A 6,602-nucleotide genomic window follows, 5' to 3' on the forward strand; every position below is an offset into this window, starting at 1 on the left:
CTGTTCTTTCAATAGAATACCCTTTTTTTTTTTTTTTTTTTAAATATAAAAATTTTAAATGGCTGCAATAATGTATTTTCATTAATTCAATCACACTTAAAAGAAAGAAAAAAATCTCCTCAGAAAAGAAACATTCTTTCATTATAATTTTGACTACTAATCCAATTGAAGTGACCTTGGTGAATTGTTAATGATACCACAAAATTCAAAACAAATTCATTAGGTATTATAATTTGGTTTATTATTGTAATATTTAAACAAGAGTAACAACCTAAATATTTATAAGAAAAACAAACAGTGGTGAAATCTTTTTGAAAATGTTGCTTCCCAGCAAACCTTCAAACTACATTTCTTGATCAAAATTAGCAAGTTTAATTTTAACATGAGAAATTTCCACAATACTTTTTTTTATGAGACCTAACACACTTTGTAATATTAAAACTCTTAGGTTATCATATCAAAACTGCCTAATCATTATAATGTCTGTGAAAACTGTCTACCTGTATTACATACTATCCGTAATCTACTCCCAAAACACTTCAGTAGCTCTACTTTGCATTGCTTGCAAACTTATGTTCTATGATCATTAAAGTGCAACGACCTCCACAATAACCAGCCTTCAATTTGGTTTTCCATTCCTAGGTTAATCAGAAACATAGATTGCTGTGCTACTCAAACTTTCTCAGCAGTTCAATTATTTGGTGAAAAAAATACCACAAAAGCAACATAAACCATCCAAAATATCAGGTGTATTAGCTAGTTTTTTTTTTATAAAAATTGATGAAGGTAGGCCATATAATTTTCTAAGTGAAAATTTTATTAATTTTCATTTAGAAAAAAAAAATTTCTTTCCATATTTTTATACCATAAGAAAGAAAAATTTTTCAAGAATTCAATATGGCCATTGCCAAATCTGGCAAGGAGATCATGAAGCACAAAGTTAATCAAAAGAGTACTACCACATATAGGATTAATGCCTACCAACATATTCCTGTGTGGCAAAAGCTGAAGTGGAACATGAATTCTAGATTTCAAATATCGAGTTTGAGCCAGAAATGGACAAGCTCATAAAGTAAACATATTTCTATGGAAAAATTCACTAAATTGAGCTACATAAGTTTTTTAGAGCCCAAAATTAGCACGGAATCATATTGAGAATGTTATTTTTTCACTTGCTGTTTTAATAGCATGTGGAGAGTGACGTCTACATTTTACCTAGCAGATGTTCTTGTAGAAGGAAATTTCGTTTTTCTTTGAGAATTATTAGTCAAATTTCGCATGTATATATATTTAACCTAACTTCTCGACTTATTTAATTGGAACTATCCAAACAATAGTCATCAATCTACAAGAGAAGCTTTTTTTTTTTAACAATCTTTATTCTGAAAATCACCTGTTACTTTTGTTTTAAAATGAAAGATGTATGAACGTATATATGAAATTGACGTGTGTGTAGGTGTGTGGGAGAGAGAGAGAGAGAGAGAGAGAAAGAGTGTGCCACTTACACATGACAACACACGTTCACTCACTCATTCTCTCTCTCACACACACAAAAAGAGATGTATGCATATGTATTGATGTATGTACGTACACATGACAACACACCCTTTCACTCACTTACTCACTTTCTCTCTCTCACACACACACATGTCCATACATCTTTCACTTTAAAAAAACGTAAAAAAATTTTTTTTACAGATATTTCTAAATAATTAAAATATTGTGTACATCAAAAAGTTGACTTTTTTTCTTAGAGAGCACAAAGACTGTGTGAGTATATATGTCACAGATAGTGGACATGTGTCTGTGTTGATTGATACGCCATGACATTCATTGTGTTGACATCACAGAAGCCATGCATTTTATATGTTAACAAATAACAAAAATTGTGTTTAATCGTTTAAATAGATGTCCAAATAATACAAAAATTGTGCTTAATAAATTTAAATAGATGTCCAGAGGATACAAAAATTTCTACTGCACTGCCAAACATAAGTATGAAAACAAATATGTAAAAAAAGATAAAATATACTATCTCTGAGATATTTCGGGTACACAAAAACAACCCTAGAGTTTTAATATTATCAAGATGTGATTTTTCTTTTTTTCTTTCTGATTTTGAATACTGTTGGATAATTTGTGGTAGTGTTTACATTTTCATAAGTAGTGAAATTTTGGTGGTTTTGTTTTCTCTATGAGTTTGCAGTAAATTACAAATGTTTTTAATCCTAAAGCAAGGGATTAGTTTTCCAATTTTGTTTGTTTTGTAATCTTGGTCTACATGCAATTTTGAGAAAGGTACCAAGTGGTCATGGGAAGCACTAGAAACAGCTAAATTTCTCTTAAACTACACACATTTTCATCTGAAAATATTTTTTTAAATGTCTTTTTTTTTTTTACCAAAAAGGCTTCTGTGGATGCCCTGATCCAAAACTCTCTTTATAGCCATTTTTAATAGTCCATTAAAATTTATTTGAAATGATATCATGTCCCAAAATTCGAGTCCCTTTGGTTTGTACTTTTGGATTTAGCTAGGTTTGAAAAACACTGCAAAATTGACCATCTGCAACAGGTTTTGCATAAAAGTTTTAAAAACATGCAAAAAGAAAAAAAGTTTCATTTTCAAAATCCTGGAAAAAATAATTGCTATCCTATGGACACTGTATAATCTGAAGATGATCATCACCTCAGTTTCAAAGATACAGCATCACAAATATGGCTAATTAGGCAAGATTTCAACCAATTTATAGACTATTCAAATTGTCCTATTTACTAAAATATTCATCTGAATTTCACAAATGAGGTATCAAAATATTTCTTTTTGGATGCTCTCTAAGAAAAGGTCGTAGTGATACATAATAATACTGTTGTCATATTCATAAGAATGTTTGGATGCGTAATGTGCGTGTGTAATTATACAGAGAAAAACAAAGGAAAGAGATGGGACAGCTTGAAAGGATGGTAGTTCATATTTTTTCCTTCTAATAAACTACTTCTTTTAAAAGACTTATCCATTTACCTATCTATCACTTTTTATTGCCATCTCTCACCCAATACACAAGTAAATTTGACAACTCACAAGCATTGTCTACATGTTTCTTACAATCATTCCAGAAAACTAGTTGAATGATTATTTTCAACTGCTTCACAATCTAAATTCCCTCCTTGATGGCAGTGTGCTTAATGAAAGTACACGATGTTAAAAACTTTATATGTACTTTGATTTATTAAAAGGTTTCTTTTATTTCAATAATGTTACCTTCTTTTAATTCTTTCTTGCATATACACCTATATTTTAATGAAGCAAATCATTACTTACTCCAGACAAAGTAATGGGTCAAGCACTAGTTATTCTTAAGAGTCTAATACACTTGTAGCCTATCAAAAACCTGTCAAGAATTTTATGCCAAGTTTTGAAGTAATCTGACATTCTTTTTTTCTGTCATAAAAGAAGCCAAACTTGCAAAACCACACGCCAACCAACTGATACAAGATATGGATAACTCTGATCTTCAGTCTAGTAACCATATAAAAGACATCAGTTATTGATCTCCATGTCATAGAATGAATGAACGATTAGAGCACGTGGTAATTAAGAATTCGGATGAGTAACACATTTGTGTGAAATTGTGTTCCAAATTTGGAAATGCTTTTATGGAAGCTTTTCATGTAACAGAACAGCCATAGGGAAGACTGAATTGTAGACAATACCATGAGTGATACTAGTATTTCAAATCCAAAGAACCAAATACAATCCCTAACCTGAATGACCTTCCATAATAATAGAAGACAGTCACATTGTGAAAGTATATGCCATGGTATATGAAAATTGTCAACTGACTGTGTTGTTTCCAAGAAATAGGCTTCTGTAAAAGTCTGCAGACTAAAGAAAAATTAAGGTACATCATGTGGTCTCAAAATTGTGTCATAAACACAAAGCCACAGTCATCCCAATCATGATGGAATCATAGGTGATGAAACAAGAGTATACACCCGTTTCAAAAGCAAACAAAAGCAGTCACATTGGATTGAATTATTGTCGCTATGAAATTAGCCTTTAAACCAGCCACATCCAGCCCAAAATGTTTTACCTGTCTGATGTTCAAACTGGCCAGATTTGGTTTCTCACACACTTTACAATGTCATTCAAATCATAATCACATCATTGAAATCTAAAAGCTACAAGATAATGCATGCTTAATTCAAAACAATGTGAATTAATAAGTATTACATTTGACAAAGTAAACTGAATGCTAAAGGGTTAAATAAAAAAACAAAGAGTTGCTCAAATATGAGGCTTTGCTGATGATATATAATTGGAAAGGTGACCTTATAACACACTTTGTCCCACATGGTCAGATCTATAAATAGATTTAAGGGGCAGCCATGTATCAATAGTAGAGGAAACTATTTTGAAAAAGACAAGGATAAATTTTAAGTTATGCAATAAACTAGTTTCTTTTCGGACAGACTTTATACTTGATCAGAAACTTAAGTTATGCAGCAATATATTACAACAGGTGTTACAGGCTTTGTTATAACATTAAACTGTAGTTAATGACTTGTGAGCATAAATGTCTTTTTTTTTCTTTTCTCACAATTACAGACCAAGCTAAATGTTATTGTAACAATTTTTTTTTTTTAAGACAATGTTTTGCAAGTGCATCGTCACCATCATTTTGGCATCCATTTTTCCATGCTAACATGGGTCAGACAAAATTTGGCAAGGCAAATTTTCTATGGCCAGGTGCCTTTCCTGTTGCCAACCTTCACCTGTTTCCATGAAAGATTAGAAACAAAATATATTGCTTGTATGACAGTGACATCTGCTTACAACTAACACATGATGTCAAAGAAACTGTAGTACACACACACACAAGCTTCATTCAGTTTCTGTCTACCAAACCCATTCACAAGACTTTGGTTGGCCCAAGACCATAGAAGACACTAGCCCAAAATACTATGCAGTGACACTGAACATGTAACCATGTGGTTGGAAAGCAAATTTCTTACTACACAAACTTTAAAACACTTAGCAAAAGTATTCTAAAAGTCAAAAGTAAAACTGCCAGATAAACAAAAAATTGCTAGATATTAGCTTTGAATGTCAGACAAGTAAAAATGCCAAGTTTAGTTTGCCATTCCTATTCAACTGATTGATATTTGAAGTTTAGTTTTGTAGTCTTAAACAAATTGATTAACAAAATACAATGTTCAAATTTTTTTCCCATATAAAGCAGTTCTTAATGCTAATATATTCAAGTGACAAATTCGATAACTACCATCAGTGTAATATCACCGAATTTATTTTTGTGGAAAAAAAAAAAAGAAAAAAAAAAAAATCAATAATGCACAAGAAATTAACAAGCTAATAATCATTCAATTAGATATCAAATTTGATAAGATTGTAGTTGGCAACTTTTTGTAGATTTAGTTTCATAAATGCTGTACACAACTTTCATCCAGTTACTGGGCTAAATTTCCAAAAATGTTGAACTATTCCAAAGTCATAGTTTGCTTGACTCTTGTTACAATATTTCTGTTGAAATACACTGCCTTTGAATCAGTTAATTTTTAACAAAGAATTTGGGGGAAAATAACCAACATTAAGCTGGTGTTTGGAACAATGGAAGTTAGTTTAGATCATTTTAAAATAGAAATGAGAGCAGTCACAGACAGATTGGTCTCAAAAGGGTTTAATACCAGGAAAACCTTCATGAAAAAAGAACCTGATGAACAATTTAATAGATATTTGATTTTATTTGCTGCCATATCCTAAACAAAGCCAAAAGGAAAAATATACCTGGCTGTCTTCCAAGTGTTCATATTGTTTAACACCTGGTCAACACTTTAGCATCTAGATTACTCTGTCAAATGTAAGATTTATTTGTTCACATAGTTTTAAGTTTATTATGCATTATCTAGTAGCTTTGCAATTTTGATGATGTGATTGCTTAATTTTAGAACAACACTGCAGCATAGAGAAAAGAGGTCATATCTGACCACTGTGAACATAAAACAGAATATTTGGCCTCGATATGGCTGGCTTTAAATGCCAACAGGTTAAGCCAGATCAAGATCTGAAACAAATTGTCAAATAATAACTTGTATCTTTCTTAATAACAATTTAATTAGCAAACTAGAATTTAATGCTTTCTTAAATCCATTTCCAAATAAGAAACAGACTGTGATTACATGTTTTTAAGCTTTTTGCATTCATAATTACTGTCAAATGTAATGCTTATTTATTTACATGGCTTAGAATTATCATGCATAATCTCATAGCTTCAAGACTTCAACAATGTGATCATTTATTTTTAGAAGGACATTGTTGGGTAGGTGTGAGAGACTGAATCTAGCCACTTTGAATGTAAAACAAGGTAGAATATTTTGGCCAGATATAGCTGGTTTAAATAGTAAGGAGTCAAAAGACATTACTGTAAAAAAAAATGTTAATACATCAACACTTCCATACAACATTTTAAAAGTATTTTGTCAACATTACAATTCTGAAATTAAATCAAGAATTTCAAAGGTCTTGATTTAATCTACCTTATCTGGTGTTCGTATATAAAAGATTCTTATATATAATTATATATATA

The 6,602-nt window shown here is 30.8% G+C and overlaps 1 protein-coding gene across 2 annotated transcripts in view; it reads right to left on the reverse strand.

Moving 5' to 3' along the window:
• LOC106875013 (E3 ubiquitin-protein ligase RNF126) overlaps window positions 1-6,602 on the reverse strand; it is a 48,130-nt gene that overhangs the window by 27,092 nt on the left and 14,436 nt on the right. The gene's annotated exons all lie outside the window — the stretch shown is intronic.

This window comes from Octopus bimaculoides, chromosome 10, assembly GCF_001194135.2.
Source record: "Octopus bimaculoides isolate UCB-OBI-ISO-001 chromosome 10, ASM119413v2, whole genome shotgun sequence".
NCBI classification, from domain to species: domain Eukaryota; kingdom Metazoa; phylum Mollusca; class Cephalopoda; order Octopoda; family Octopodidae; genus Octopus; species Octopus bimaculoides.